This window comes from Schistocerca nitens, chromosome 7, assembly GCF_023898315.1.
Source record: "Schistocerca nitens isolate TAMUIC-IGC-003100 chromosome 7, iqSchNite1.1, whole genome shotgun sequence".
NCBI classification, from domain to species: domain Eukaryota; kingdom Metazoa; phylum Arthropoda; class Insecta; order Orthoptera; family Acrididae; genus Schistocerca; species Schistocerca nitens.
Window position 1 is genome coordinate 567,588,745 of NC_064620.1, and position 17,793 is coordinate 567,606,537.

The following is a 17,793-nucleotide window of genomic DNA, read 5'->3' on the forward strand; positions in this document are numbered from 1 at the left end:
GTGTGAAAAACGTAACACTAGGCTACAAAGTAAACTGAGAAATAATAGTGACGACGAGCGTAGCTTATCAGCACCAATGAGTAATGAATTAACAGACATTCAAAGTGGTAATTTGGTAATTGTGCATAGGGAAATGGAGCGGGCGGCAAATAATGGCGTAGACAGTGGAACAATTAGTGAACAGGGAAGCATTATCGATCGATCGGTCGGCAACAGCTCGCCTCAGGAATCCGAAATGACAGAACACAATATTGCAAATACTGTAGACTCACGTTTTGGGTCCCCACCGTTTTCTCAAATAAGTCAAGACACATTCTCTGCTCGTCAAAATGTAAATGTTGCCGGTGCAAATGCACTGCCGAAAAGCATAGAGGAACAGATTCCAGACAGTAATACATTATTATTGCAATTAATGCAGAAAATGAAACAAAATGAGAGACAAACACAGCAACAGTTAAACACAATGGAACAAAATCTTCAAAAGTTAGACACAATGGAACAAAATCAGAGACAAACACAGCAACAGTTAGACACAATGGAACAAAATCAGAGACAAACACAGCAAAAGCTTCAAAAGTTAGACACCACACTTGAACAAACACGTGAAGATTTAACTACTGAGATACATAACATTGAATCGAAATGTCAAAAAGTCTGTAATGACGTAAAAACACAGATTTGTGAGCATTTTCAACCTATTTTTTCGCGGCATGAAAATGCATTACAGAATCACGAAGCAGCCATAAAAGAACTGCAAACTATTGTTCATCAAAATCATGAGACCTTGCAAGCTAAAATTGACTCAGTTTCATCTACCGATTCGGTTACGCAACTTGCAAAAACTCAAGAAAACTTAAAGGACACAGTAGATACTCTGAAAATTGGTTCAGAAGGACACATGGAGGAAATTAGTTCATTATCAGAGAAAGTAGTTGAACTTTCGGATCAGCTAAATAATTTATCTACGAAGGTAGATGATAATCTGAATGACACAAAACGGTAGTCTTTAATGACACAGAAGAGTGCGAACAAATTAGGAAATTCAAACAAAATCTGAATCAAATTAATACGCAACACCAAAGAGAAATCCGGGAAGTACAAGATCAGCTGACACAGGTAATACAAGAATTACGTATTTCAGAGGACACTCGCGCTCCAATACGGGAAGAGGGACATAGAAATACGGAACAGCCACAAAATAATAACATAGGGCACTTCGGAAATTATGAAAGAAATTGGCAAGGTACACCGAATTTTGAGATGGACCGCCGAAACGACGTAACAATGACCGACATGCGACTCGCCGACATGATGATTTTGACTATAAGCTGTTCATTACTACACGTAAATTCAAAACATTTAAGAATTCTGGCAACGACATTCACAAGCATTGTTTTCCTCCCAACTGGTCGTTAGAACACAGATTAGAATTTATGTGTGGCTATTTAGAGAATGAACCAGCTGTAAGAATGCGATCGGTCATTCACGATTGTCACAGTGAAGGAGAATTTTACCATGCCTTCCTCTCAGCATATTGGTCTCAAGCTACACAAGACCGAGTAAAACATAGCATCATGATGATGAAACACTTTGAACAATCTGAATTTTCCAGTCTTGTCAAATATTTTGAAGACATGTTGCATAAGAATCAGTATCTTTCAAACCCATACAGCCCCTCACAACTCATCCGCATTTGCTTAATCAAATTGCCTGAACATTTACGACATATTATTTTAGAAGGACGTTGCAAAGACGACATTGAAGCTTTTCAGGGACTGTTACAAGAACTGGAAATTGACACTGACAATCGCGGAACGCGAAAACAGGAGCACAACAATTACAGGTCACATCTGCCACAATTCCGCGATGAAAGAAATAATAACTGGACACGACAAGGCTATTCTCACAACACATATCGTGACCAAAACAGACACCACCCGTATGACAACCGTTGGCAGAGTAGTAATAATTACAGGGAAAGATCACCTCTCCGCGGTAGTGACTATCACAGAGACAATCAGAGAAACATACAATTTGGGAACCAAAATAATTATTATCAAGGGAGACAGAATTTTAGATGCAACGGTCCAGTGCGCAGTTACGATTCAGGGAGAAATTCTTCACCACGTGACCGACAAGAAAGAAACTATGGAATCTACCGACATGACGACAGACGATATGATCGTAACGACAGACCTGAATTGCATCAGAACTGGCGGGATTCAAATAGAGCAGGGCCCTCTCGACAAGGTGAATTTGTAGAAGTTAGGTCTCCAAATCCCAATAACGACACGCGCCAACAAAGAGACAATAGGCAATGACTCATACCGCTGGCAGCCACGAAACGTACTTATGAAACTGACGACGCAACTACCGTAGCTAGTAATTACGTAAATATGAAGACATTAGGGACATCTTACTCCAGGAACACGACGTAAAACAGAACAACATTGCATATCCTGTGATTCACATTACAGTAAATGACATAAACTTTACGGCAGTACTCGACTCTGGCAGTCCCATTTCAGTAATTAGTGAAACAGCCTTTAGCAAATGTAACAAATCGAACGATTGCCCCACACTTCCGTTACGTAAGATTAAATTACAAGGTGCAATCTTTGGAAAAAGTGTAGATGTACGCCAACAAACCAACTTAGAATTCTTTTGTCAAAGCCACAGCTTCTCTATGAACTTTCTCATTGTTCCATTATTGTCGACGGAAATTATATTGGGAGTAGACTTTTTGAATGAATATAAAGCAATCTTAAACTTTCACGATGCTGAAATAAGTTTAGAGGAAGAAGGTAAGTCAATAGCTTTTAAATTTGAAGATTGGCTCTCAAACCATGACAAGGAAATTAATCGGCTTTACCTTCTGTTAGACAACAGTTCGGAATTTTCTACAGAACTAGACACTAACAATCACTCTGCAAGTACTGACAGAGATGATATCGACGACATATTTCATACTAATGAGTTAATTCAGAATAAAATTCGAACAATTGAGAATTGTAATGACACTGATAGGCAACACCTTTTTGAGATTTTACAAGCACATTCCACAGTTTTTACTCACAAAACAGGAACAATCAAGGGATTTCAATACCAATTTCGTGTTCGTGAGCATACTAAATTTTGTGTTAGACCATACGTAATTCCAGCACATTATAGGGACCGTGTTAACACAGAAATACAATCTATGCTTAATGAGGGCATTATTGAGCCTGCAGTAAGCTCATACAACAATCCATTACATGTTGTTGAGAAGAAAAATGGATCGATCAGACTTGTCTTAGATTCGAGACAAATCAATACTATCATCATTCCTGAAACGGACAGGCCGCAAACGATGGAAGAACTTCTTCAAAATTTTAATGGCGTAAAAGTGTTGTCTTGTATTGATCTCAGATCCAGCTTTTATCAGATCGAACTTCATCCATAATGTAGAAAATACACAGCTTTCCTTTGTTTCGGCTTTTTTTATCAGTTTCGGAAACTTCCTTTTGGTTTGAACATTTCTTCGGCAGCATTCATTCGCGGGCTAAATTCCATATTACCTGAGTTCTTAAAACGTCACATCACCTCATATGTGGACGATATTCTGATAGCAGAAGCCTCATGGGAACAACACAGTCGCATCCTCAACAGCGTGTTACATGTTTTTGCAGAATCTGGAATTACAGTTAACTTGGAAAAGTCTGAATTTGGTAGGACAAAGGTGAAGTTTTTTGGACATATTATTTCTTCTGAAGGTATTCAGCCGGATCCTGAAAAGTTAGAAGCAGTAAGAGCCATTCCAGTTCCATCCGCAAAAAAACAAGTCCGCAGTTTTCTAGGTCTTGTAAATTTTTACCGTCGTTTTCTGAATATGCAAATTCTTGTTACACCAAAACTTTGTTCTCTCACTGGAAAAAATACTATTTAGAACTGGGACGAACAAGCACAGTTGGAATTCAATTCTTTGAAAGAATCGCTACTTAATGCGCCAGTACTAGCTCATCCAGATCTGTCACAAGATTTCTGCCTTAGCACGGATTCTTCTAAAGTCGGTCTTGGTGCCCATTTATTTCAAGAAGCCATAGAAAATGACACTACCATTCAGAAAACCATTGCTTTTGTTAGCCGAGTGCTAACAAAATCTGAAAAAAATTATTCCGTTACTGAATTAGAAGCTTTAGCTATCGTTTGGGCATTTAACAAATTCCGTTTCTTTCTTCCTCGTAAGCACGTAAAAGTATACAGTGATCATCGTGCATTACAATTTCTTATGTCTTCAAAATTAAATCATGACAGGTTAAAACATTGGGCATTGTTTCTGCAAGAATTCCGCTTCACAATAGTCTACATTCCCGGCAAGGAGAACATTGTTGCGGACGCACTGTCACGCGCACCGGCTGGGCTTGAGAAAAGTAACACAGAAGGCAACCTCGAGAAAAATTTCAGTATTCTTTACATTCAGAAAGTCGCCTTTGAAAACTTCATCACCACATCTTTGTCAGATCTGCTGTTTGGTCACGCATGCTTCGGAATCATAAAATCAAACCTGTTTTTATTTCATTGTACTCACCACATTGTAACCCTTCTGAACGGATTATGAAAGAAATCAATAAGCTTTGCAGACTTTATTGTCACAGAAAGCATCAGCATTGGGACAGATATTTACACTTATTTCAAAATGTGCTGAATTAAATGCCTCACGACTCCACTGCTTTACCACCTACTCTTGTACTAAAGAATGAAGAACCACCGAACAGAATCAGAGAGCTTGTACCTGTCCCGAATACACGTAAACTTCGACACAAAGACATAATTGATTTGGCTATTATAAATATAAAATCTGCAGCAGACAAAAGGAGAAAACTACACAGTAAAGCAAATGCTAAGAAATTATATATTGGTCAGAAAGTTCTCATTAAAGCTCATTCATTGTCACATAAGAAGAAACACTTGAGTCACAAATTCTTTCTAGTTTACAATGGACCTTACAGAATCCGACGTATACCACATGATAATTGCGTTGAAGTTCAAACTCTGCGTACTAGGGAGAGTAAAGGTTTACACCACATTTCACATGTAAAACCGTTTATTGAAAGATAATCTGCTTTTTAACTTTGTCTTTGCCATAAAACTTTTCACTTCACATTTCTAGTATGCTTTGTCAGACTTAAGAAATTGTTAACATGCAACATTGTTTGAAGTTAAATATCCAGTCTAGAACCTAGGGATCATTTTTAAACAGAAATTACGAATGCATTGTTATTGTGAATAGACGACATAGTGTTATTGTGTTTGTACATTCTTGCTTGTTAGCTGCTCGATTACGTAACGACTATAAGGCTTACATACGTAGAACATATACTGCTAATGAGATTTTAATGCAACATTTTGGTTTACTTGAAAAGACATTCCTTATTTGAAGTAGTTTGTGTGAGATTAAAGATGACTTAGTATTTGGTTTCTGTGACAGCTACACGATTTTATCACGACGCTACTAATGAGTGACAATTTACAACGTTGCTTTTGCGGTGTATCTGTTTTATATCTGCACAGTTTTTTCTGAATTATTCTGGAAAGTAAAACATGTTTTAGTAGTAACTTTTGTGGTATAGCTACAATGAGACAGCCTTTTAAGTAGCACAACAATACGTTACAGCACAGTACTTTCTTCATCATGGCAATAAGCGTAATAACTAAGATATCTATACGCAAGGCATTTCACTTTTGTTTATCATGAGGTAAGTACATTGACTTCTGCAGAACTTAGCTTTCGGAGGACGATAACTACGACACTTCCACAGAGATTATGTTGCAACAAGACGCACATTTAGCGCTACAGGACACTTATTTGAGTGATTAATTTTGCACTTAAATCATTTATTTTGAAAGATATTTGAAGTACAATGATACAAAGGTTTTCCATGATACATTTCATTCCACTGCCGTAATCTGTAACACCTGAGGGTATAATTACATTAATCCTCAGGGGGGTACACACTTACTTTGTGTACCATGTGTTTGGCAAGCACAAGGAGCCCTAGCTAATATGGTATTTGCTTATACAACTTTACACATCGGTACCATATTTCTCTAACACACAAATTACACAGCTATCTGATCATTTAACTCAGAGATAAACTTTTTTTTTACCACATCAGTGACACATGTTGAAGCAATTACACAGTTGGGTAAATTCACACTTACGAAATTGTATTTTGTCTGTACTTTGTGAACTGTTCATATTTTTTCGGACCCATTGTGATATTATGAGAGCTTTGAATGATATATTTGGTATGTGATCACGATTTTTAAAGTACGTTTGAGGCAGATGACACTTTTGACATGAGCAGAGAATTTTTTTTTTAGGTTTTGAAATTATTGGAGGAAGCTACGACGATTTTGAGAGTTGACTGAGGTGTTATGATGTTATTATTACAATGACTATGTGTATTATGCTGTTGCGGTATGTTTATGATCAATAAGCTTATGCTATATGAGTTATTTGAGAATGCTACATATCTGTTATGATGAAATATTGAAGAAGTGTCGACGAATAAGGTAAGGAATAATGATTAGTGGTTAGGGACTCTGGTTTGTGAAACAGGTTGTTGGAAACCAAGAATCGTACTTTAAGAGTTATGAAATGTATGTAAATGCGTGAATGTATTACAATGCCGACGACAATTTTTTGGACTCTGTTATATCAATATGACTTTGTTTCTACACACTTGTAACGCAAATTCTTGACCAGAAAGTTAAGTGACCACCTGCACGTAATGCGTCGTGGGCACCCACATGGGCGACAGTTGCCTTTCAGAGGCACAGGTGAAAAAAAAAAAGAGGCCATTATCCTCACTATTGATATTCCTTTGTAGAAAGCATCGCAAAAAAACGACGTGGTCGAACTTGAAAACATATGATTATACTGTGGAGCTCTTAATTTATGATATTTACTAAAATGCCTAATGAAACGATGAGAAACATTTCACGGCTATTGTCTTGCTAATTGAGAGAAATGGCATATGGCTTGCTGTATGTATTTATTTACTCATTTTGTTTAATATCTAGTTTCTAGCTGCACTGCAGCATTGGTTAAAATAAAATTTTATAGATGTACTAATATAAATATTTTCTGTCTACAGATCGAGTAAATAATAATTTTTTCGAAAAAATGAGGGAGCACAAAAAGACATTTACCTTCACAGGAACTGCATTCATAATTTTCTTTTCAAGTACTTGGTAATTTATTTTGTAGAATAAGTTGTGGTGCACCACTTTCATGACATAGATATTAAGATGTGAATAGACATTTCCCTTATTTGCATTGTTGTCTTTACTGTAATATTTTTCTGCTTGAGCTCTGTCATGTTTAGATATAATTTATTGCATTTGCTTCTGCTGTTTGCCAGGCATAGTGCTACTAAATTTCACTTTACATTACTCTGTTAAGCCAGTTTTACTACTGATTTATTTTTCTTGTTTGCTGCTCATTGCGTAATATTAGTTGTAATATTGCTGCTTGCTTGGCCAATTTGAATATTTTGTCATTGCTGTTTGTGTTAATAGTTTTGTACTGCTGCATTGCCTCGTCCCTTAGTTTAACATCTGAGCTCAGTAGATTTAAGTTAGCTTAAGATGGGGTAGGCTATATGAGAGAACGAGTTGTGATGAATTGGAAGAAATGTATTGAGAAGCTGTAAGAAAATGGTTTGGCAAAAAAAAGTATTTTGAAAGAGAAAATGAACCAAAAAAGTAGGGTTTAGGGACAACAGGTTTACGTAGGATTTTCTTGGAAATAAATAATGAGGTAAGAAATATGTGAACATATAAATACAGAAAGCATGCTTGGAAAGGATTTTTTTGGTGGAAACAAATGTTGAAATAAGACGAAAGATCTGTGGAATGAAGTTTTGGGTTGGACTGCAGTACCAAATGTTACACTGAAAACAAACCCTGTCCTTTCCTCCTGTGTTATTCTGGTATGTGTTTGTGCACTCTTGTGTATATGTGTTTTTCCTGTCTTTATGTGTTTATCTGATAAGAGATATGTTGTAGAATTTTTCAAATACTATGTTATTTTCTTTGTAAATATGTTTATTCTGTTTTGTTTTAATGCTCATGTGTGAAGTTGATGTTCCGAAAGTTATTCTGATCTTTTATGTATGTACTCATGTCATAATTCCTGTAACACTGACGTATATGTTATTTCGATTCTTATGTAAAGCCTGTACTACAAATGTTCTCTGCATTGTTATGTTCTTTAATGATGTATTTTGTACCTTTGTAAATGTATTCTTATGTTGTAAAATTGTAATTGACACCAGGTCATCAAATTAAGTAACTTGTGAGTTCCATTTCACTGCACACGTTTCTGTTGGTCATAGTATATGGACAATATGTGAGAAGTAGGGACTGTTAGTGTTTGCACGTGTGTTAAGAATTCAGCAAGGGACTGGATAACAGCATTGCTGGTTCTAAGGACAATTGAAAAACTTTGTGAGTGCACAAGTGGTGGTTTATGGACTTGCTATATTGTCCGCAAGACTCTTCGATGGTGATTGTGCACCTGCACATTTGCAACAGATGGCTGCTGGCCGTCTCTACAAGGACTACAGTGGGTCTGCACCTTTGATGACCCACCAATACCATTATTTCTACAAGGACTACAGTGGGTCTGCGTCTTTGCTGACTCACCAGTACCATTATTTCTACAAGGACTGCAGTGGGTCTGCGCCTCGGGTGGCCCACCAATACCGTAATCTCTACCAGGACTACAGTGGGTCTGCTCTGTGATGACCTATCTACCAATACTCTTCAAAATTTCGACTGACTCTGCTGTGGGTTTGCTCTGTTGTGGACCAATACCTGTCTGCATGTCAAGAGTCAGCACTGTCTTTCCGTTGGAATGACAACACTACTTCTTCAAGACTGCATGGAAATCCACTACTTCTGTGTGCATTTTCTTTTACTGCTCAGACTTTGAGTAAAACACTGCAATGTTACTGTGATGAATGATCAGGACTGTCTTTATGGACTGTGAGAAAATTTTAGCTTTTGACCAACATTGTATCAAGCAGTGTGTGCATTTGATATCTTTCTTACTGTAATTATGAAAAATTTTTTCAAATCTGTATTGGCCAGTGCCCAAAACAATTCGTAAAATTTTTTTGTGGGGAGCATAGGGGCTATGTAAGTAGGCTGTTTATGTTTTCTTATTGGCAACGTTACATAGCGCTCTGTATGAAAATTACTGGCTGTGCTGTGTGCAGTCTGTGGCTAGTTTGCATTGTTGTCTGCCATTGTAGTGTTGGGCAGCGGCAGCTGGATGTTAACAGCGCGTAGCGTTGGGCAGTTGGAGGGGAGCCGCCAGCAGTGGTCGATGTGGGGAGAGAGATGGCGGAGTTTTGAAATTTGTAAGACTGGATGTCAATTATGACTATTAAGGTAAATACATTGTTTGTTCTCTATCAAAATCTTTCATTTGCTAACTACGCCTGTCAGTAGTTAGTGCCTTCAGTAGTTTGAATCTTTTATTTAGCTGGCAGTAGTGGCGCTCGCTGTATTGCAGTAGTTCGAGTAACGAAGACTTTTGGTGAGGTAAGTGATTTGTGAAAGGTATAGGTTAATGTTAGTCAGGGCCATTCTTTTGTAGGGATTATTGAAAGTCAGATTGCTTTGCGCTAAAAATACTGTGTGTCAGTTTAAGCACAGTCATGTATAATTGTTCTAAGGGGACGTTTCACTTCAAACGCACCCCCATCCCCACACTCATCACTCACCTGCCAGGATTTCTTGTATGTTGTTCGTGGGGCTCCCTCCTACACCGTAAAAAAAAAAAAAGTCTGATTCCACGAGTTAGTCCCGATATTCGACCTGTTTTGGTCTCTATCGATTCGGCTATTACGGTACGAACATAACCGGCTATTTCGTTAACATTAGTAATGTAAACGTGCCCGTGACTGTAATGAAAGGACAGCTACTTTTTGTGGGGTGCGTACTGTAAGACCTTCGGTACACACACCATCAGATTATTTGACTTGTCGCTCTAACGAAGTAGGCGAGTGTCAGCAATATGTCTCGTGGTCTTATCGTGGCGTGTTTATCTTATGCCGTTAGGTCAGACGATAGAAATGCCACTTGCACGCTTAGAGTAGCAGATTGACGGTGACCAACTTTAAATAGAACTTGATTAATTTTCACATACATTTCTTAAAATAATAAAAAGAGTAGACATTACGTAACTTGATTCTGGATGCTGTTTACAATTGACAATTTGAAGTTCCTTTGGTCTTGGTACGTTAATCTTATTCTCACATATCTCTGATACTTGACAAAGTGTCTATTCATTTATCTTCATGGCTATGTACAGGAGTATGATAATCTTATAATGCGCAGACTGAAACTTGACTACAGACTAATGCAGACTAATGCAGACTGACTAATCGGAGGTCGGTACACTCGTTATAATACCTCGCGCGTTCATGTATCACTGCGCGAGTGTGATCCGCGAGGAGAAAAGGTTCTACGTTAGCAGCAATCTCACTGGCTGCGTTACATACTAATACGCGGATCGGCGGAAGCAGAATTTGGTCCGTCTTTATGGCGGCGACATCTCGTAGAGCGGTGACGGACGAGCGCTGCGCCTGCGCTGTTGTGCTTAGCGGGGCGCGCTCTAGTGGGAAAGTTGTGTACGCGCTGACTACGCGGAACTATGTACACAACACTTTTGTAATCGTTACGCTAAAAGTAATTACATTGACAATTCGAGCCGCGTGGGATTAGCCGAGCGATCTAAGGCGCTGCAGTCATGTACTGTGCGGCTGATCCCGGCGGAGGTTTGAGTCCTCCTTCGAGCATGGGTGTGTGTGTTTGTCCTTAGGATAATTTAGGTTAAGTAGTGTGTAAGCTTAGGGACTGATGACCTTAGCAGTCCATAAGATTTCACACACATTTGAACATTTTTTGACAATTCGATGCACAGTAGTTACGTAATCAGAAGGCCTGACGAATACAACGATGTAAATGTTGATTTTATGCTGTTAAAATTCACAAAATAGGTTTGTAAAATTCACACTAACGTCAATTTTACAATCTGTAAGTGCTCTATTAAGCCGGTGGTGTAATAAGGCCAGTAAATAAACACCACCAAAGGTCGCATGTGGGAAGTAATATATACAGGGTGTTACAAAGAGGTACAGCCAAACTTTCAGGAAACATTCCTTACACACAAATAAAGAAAAGATGACATGTGGACATGTGTCCGGAAACGCTTGATTTCCATGTTAGAGCTCATTTTAGTTTCGTCAGTATGTACTGTACTTCCTCGATTCACCACCAGTTGGCCCAAATGAAGGAAGGTAATGTTGACTTCGGTGCTTGTGTTGACATGCGACTCATTGCTCTACAGTACTAGCATCAAGCACATCAGTACGTAGCATCTACAGGTTTGTGTTCATCACGAACGTGGTTTTGCAGTCAGTGCAATGTTTACAAATGCGGAGTTGGCAGATGCCCATTTGCTGTATGGATTAGCACGGGGCAATAGCCGTGGCGCGGTACGTTTGTATCGAGACAGATTTCCAGAACGAAGGTGTCCCGACAGGAAGACGTTCGAAGCAATTGATCGGCGTCTTAGGGAGCACGGAACATTCCAGCCTATGACTCGCGACTGGTGAAGACCTAGAACGACGAGGACACCTGCAATGGACGAGGCAATTCTTCGTGCAGTTGACGATAACCCTAATGTCAGCGTCAGAGAAGTTGCTGCAGTACAAGGTAACGTTGACCACGTCACTGTATGGAGAGTGCTACGGGAGAACCAAGTTGTATCCGTACCACGTACAGCGTGTGCAGGCACTATCAGCAGCTATCCATGGCCTCCACGCTCTCCTGACCTCAACCCTCTTGACTTTCATTTATGGGGGCATTTGAAAGCTCTTGTCTACGCAATCCCGGTACCAAATGTAGAGACTCTTCGTGCTCGTATTGTGGATACAATACGCCATTCTCCAGGGCTGCATCAGCGCATCAGGGATTCCATGCGACGGAGGGTGGATGCATGTATCCTCGCTAACGGAGGACATTTTGAACATTTCCTGTAACAGAGTGTTTGAAGTCACGCTGGTACGTTCTGTTGGTGTGTGTTTCCATTCCATGATTAATTTGATTTGAAGAGAAGTAATAAAATGAGCTCCAACATGGAAAGTAAGCGTTTCCGGACACATGTCCACATAACACATTTTCTTTCTTTGTGTGCGAGGAAGGTTTCCTGAAAGTTTGGCCGTACCTTTTTGTAACACCCTGTAATAGAAACTCTGGTGGGAGCTGAATATAGGAATGGCAGTGAGTTTGAAGTTCACTTTTGTACGTTTCTCTCGAATAACTCGAAAACTAAAACCTCTATCGATAACGTATCCCAGCACAAAAACAACTGAAGTAAATTTTCTACAATGGTCCTGTTCATTTTAAGTGTGGGACTAATAATTTGCACGTTGCGAGTGAGAGGATATGGAAATCTTACGCGCCGTTTTGGAAGGTTGCATATAACAGCTGAATCAGCCTGCAGTTTATTTCGTGGATTCTAAAGTTAGTGACAATTTCCGCTTAAGGAAGGGGGATATTTAAGGAAGTAAAGCAGTATAGTCGCGGACTGTATCAGTCATACATGGGTTCATAAAGCACCCGCAGGTGGCAGACACAAACGTTGCCGGACAGAGCCAGGAGATGAGCGGGTTATTGTCGACAGCATCTGCCAAGGCCCGTCCGCCCGGCGTTTACCTCTCTGGCGTGCGCCGACGCGCGGGTTTGTGAACACACATCTCGCGGCATAACAAACAGCACACAGGTCCGTCAGCGGCCCGCCACGTCTGACGTCGCCTCACCGTAGTTGACGCGAGGCGCACACACAGGGCGAAGACAGCCACAACACAACAAGCGCAGCGTTCACAGCTGTTCGACAGCACTTCTAAGCCGTCAACGAGCTTGACGTATATCTTGTGGCCCCAAATCCATCAAGTTCTCGAAAAAGTTCAGATACGATTACCTCTTGGGACCTAAACCGGATTCGGGCGTGCATTTACATGCGTGCATTTCAAACCACTGTGATGTACAGGGTGGTTATAATTAAAGTTAAACTTTCAAACCTCTGTAGAAATAACACAACTGGTCAGAATTACTTCAAATTGGAACGGAATATCATTGGAGAAGAAGGTTCAAATGGTTAAAATGGTTCAAATGGCTCTGAGCACTAGGGGACTCAACTTCTGAGGTCATTAGGCCCCTAGATCTTAGAACTAGTTGAACCTAACTAACCTAAGGACATCACACACATCCATGCCCGAGGCAGGATTCAAACCTAACAGGAAGCGACTCGTGCACATGGGTAATTTTGAATCGATAGCAAAGAAAGGTGTTTCGCACAATTTTACGCACCGTGCTCACGGGTATGTCCAATGTTCGGGCAATTCTCCGTACACTATAGGTTTGCACATCACCACTCGTCTCCTCCTGCACTTCTGTGGCCGCTGCTTCCTCTGACGTCGAATCAATTCGTTTCCTTCCTCTATCAGGTTGCACACCAAAAGTACCCGTCTTTTCAAATTTCCGAATCACTTTCTCCAGACCCACGTCACTCATCGTATCACCGCCTTTTTTCAAACCCTTCAATGTCCTGAACTTAAGAACAGCGTCATCTTTCATGTCATGGCGAACATCGCAGACGTGCAAGCAGGAAAAGCCGTGTACCCGTTATGTTTATAGCAACTTCAATGGGTCGTTCGCATGACAGGTGTTTTCATTTACGTATTGTGACACATACAGCGCTATCTATTGATCAATATTCACACTATTTTTTCTTCTTCTGCCATACGGTTTCCTCCTCCTCCGATAATATTCTGTTGCAGATTGACGTCAAGCTGGCCAGTGGTGTTATTTCTGTAGCATTTTGAAAGTTTAATTATAATCAACCTGTACATCTCACAAGGTACTTCCCACTGTACCAACCACTAGGGCTTCTTTCAGTTCGATCTGAATGCAGAGTGTGACGATAATGACCACTTAAACGCCTTGTGCGTGACGTAATTACCCTCATCCTAGCTTCACAAACCCTATTGGAGCACACGTAGCCTGATCAATCATTTGAAGCTGGTTCTTGAATCTTTGTGAGTACGCTTTATGGGGTTGGTATGCGTCTATATTCGAACGTCTGCCAGTTGAGTTTCTTCAGCATCTCCGTGGCATTCCCCCATTGGACAATAGCATCTGGGACCACTTGCGCTGCCTTTCTCTGTATATTTTCAACATTCCCTTTTAGTCCTATTTAGTACAGATCCCACAAACGTGAGGACTATTCTCGGATGGGTCGGAGGAGTGATTCGTAAGCAATCTTCTTTGTATACTTATCTTATTTCCCTAACTTTTTACCGGTGAAGCAAAATGTGTCACCTGGTTTACCGACAACTGAGCCCATGAGATCGTCCCTTTCATTGCCTTATAAGTCGTTGTATCCATGTCATTACATTTGCGTGAGTTGACCGATTCCTGTTGTGACTTGTTGATATTGTGATCCTAGGATACTATTTTTTTTTCTTTTCGCGATGTGCACAAATTTACATTTCTGAACATTTAAAGCAAACTGACAATCTTTGCACCACTTCTAATTATTTTCAAGATCAAACTGAGAGCTTTGCAGCCTTTTTGACGGTACTTAATTATAAATGACACCATAATCTGAGAAAGTCTGCGGTTAGTATTAATATTGTGTGCAAGGTCATTAATATAAGATGAACAACAAAGATCCCAACGCAGTCTCGTGCGTCTCGCCTGACTTTACCTCTACAACTGTCAATGACTCTTCACCCAAGGTAAGATGCTGCGATCTCCCTACTAAGAAATCCTCAGCCCGATCACAAATTTCGCTTGGTAATAAGCGTAGGTGTTGTACTGAGACAAATGCTTTTCGGAAGCCAAGAAATATTGCATCTACTCTACCACCTTGATCCATGGCTTTTTGAGTGTCACGGGAGAAAAGTACGAGTTGAGTTTCTCATGATCGATGTTTTTGGAATCGATACTGGTTGGCAAGTAGGAGGTCATTCCGTTCGAGATACATTACATTTGAGCTTAGAACATGTTCTAAGATCTGAAAGGAATGCAAAATTGTTAAGGCTTTCGTGGCCACTTGTTCACTCGCCTGTTGGCTTCTGTCTCGGATTCTTCGGCCGACGTCGGTCTGATGATTTTTCTGACGTTTCGCAAGTACGAGTGGCTGGCATTGTCAAAGCTTCATCCCATCAGCAATGGAGGGTGAAACCTTAGAGAATGCCAGCCATTCGTGCTGGCGATACGTCAGAAAAATCATCAGACAAATGTCGGTCAAATAAGCCAGAAGCCAACAGGCAGTTTGTCTGCAACAAATGTCTGTCAAGGATATTGACACTAGTTTTGTGGGTCACTTCTGCTACCCTTATCGTCGACGAATGTGACGTGTACTTTCATCCAACTACTGTAGGCTGTTTTTTGTTCAAGAAAACTACGAAATGTTACAGATAAGAACGGACTAACTCAAACGAAAAGTCGGTAGACAAACCACAGGCATTCTATCGGACCCCGGAGTTTTGTTCAATTTTAGAGATTTCAGCTGTTCTGCAACGCTACAGTCACTAGTATCTGTGTCAATTATCTTCGCAGGGGTGCGAGAATTAAACTGGGGCAACACTCTTGAATTTTGCTTTGTAAATTAACATTTTAAAACCGAGTTCAGCATTCTGTTTCTGCTTTCTGTTTTCAATTTCAGTTCCTGTCTACAACAGTGTGTGTGTGAACTGACTCTGGTGTAAATAGCAGCTTTATATACTGTGGCGTTATGTTTATAAAATAATTTAATGGCCGAATATGAAATCGGGATTTAGATCGTCTGTGTTCTGAACTTCAATCAAAATCATCTCAGGTCGGAGAAGATGTTCAGCATCTCAATTTGTATATCGTCTCTGCCTCTATCCAGCTCGTTTCTCTTGTTCGGAAGTTAATTTTAAAAATGTTCCGGTGTAGCGACAAGCGCCGGCACGAAGATGAAGAACGCAAGAGCAGAAAAGGCTGTGAGACGACTTCAGCCAATAGCCCGCTGACTAGGACCGCAACCACGACAGGAGCGGCATCTACAAGAGGAGAATACAAGCGCCGCTCCTTCCAGCCTCTGCCGGACAGTAATCGAGCGTCACTAGCAGACCCGGACAATAGAAGACGGGCACTACAAGAATTGTTACTTGTGATCCATATCCAACACTCGCATGGACAGTCTATATAGCGAAAGAAAGTCACCAATCACTTGCTACACGTTCTTGCAAACCGAAGTTGATAGGTGTCATGTATAATTTTGGTATCTGAATCGATTGTAAGCGAGCAGCGATGTTGTAAGCTGTACGACAGAAGTTAAGCTAACATCTTTGAGCTGCGCGAGGGGGCAGTGCGAGCTTTGGTGGAGACAAGAGTCAAAGTTCAGCTGTGTTAGAGTTAGGCTGATAATATTAAGCAGAGTTAGTGAGGAAGCTGTGGAAATGTTATGGTTCAAATTAAATATCTCAGTTCATCATTTTGTTCAATCGACATGATTATGAAACTTATTTGCGAAGTAAGAAATCCAGTGCAATGTCAGGTAAATACACACACCAAGAAAAGTTTTGTATCACCTCGGTTAAGAGAGTTCCGGAACCTGTACAGAAAATTGGAATACAGATCAACATAAACATCGTTTCCGCCCTTTTTACTGCTCATGAAAACCACACATTGCATGTTGTTCCACCATACAACGAAACCTTCACAGGTGGTGGTCCAGATTGCTGTACACACCGGTACCTCTAATACCCTGTAGCATGTCGTCTCCCATTGATGTATGCCTGTATTCGTCGTGGCATACTATCCACAAGTTGATCAAGGCCCTGTTGGTCCAGATTGTCCCACTCCTAAACGGCGATTCGGCGTGGATACCTCAGAGTGGTTGGTGGATCACTTCGTCCATAAACAGCCCTTTCCAGTCTATCCCAGGCATGTTCGATAGGGTTCATGTCTGGAGAACATACTAACCACTCTAGTCGTGCGACGTCGTTATCCTGAAGAAAGTCATTCACAAGCTGTGCACGATGGGGGCGCTAATTCTTGTCCCTGACGACGAATGCCTCGCCAATATGCTGCTACTATGGTTGCACTATCGGTCAGAGGATGGCATTCGCGTATCGTACAGCCGTTTCGGCGCCTTCCGTGACCACCAGCGGCGTACGTCGGCCCCACATAATGCCACACCAAAACAGCAGGAAATCTCCACCTTGCTGCATTCGCTGGACAATGTGTCTAAGACGTTCAGCCTGACCGGGTTGCCTCCAAACACGTCTCCGACGATTGCCTTGTTAAAGGCATATGCGACACCCATCGGTAAAGAGAATGTGACGCCAATCATCAGCGATCCATTCGGCATATTGATGGGCCCATTTGTACTTCGCTGCATGGTGTCGTGTTTGCAAAGATGGACCTCGCAATGGAAGTCGGGAGTGAAGTTCGCATCATGCAGCCCATCGTGTTTCTGTCGCAACACGACGTCCTGTGGCTGCACAAAAAGCGTTATCCAACATGGTGGTGTTGCAGTCAGGGTTCCTCCAAGCCATAATCCGTAGGTATTGGTCGTCCACTGCAATAGTAGCCCTCGGGAGGCCTGATCGAGACATGTTAACGACAGTTCCTGTCTCTCTGTATCTCCATGTCCGAACAACATCGCTTTGGTTCACTCCGTGACGCCTTGACACTTCC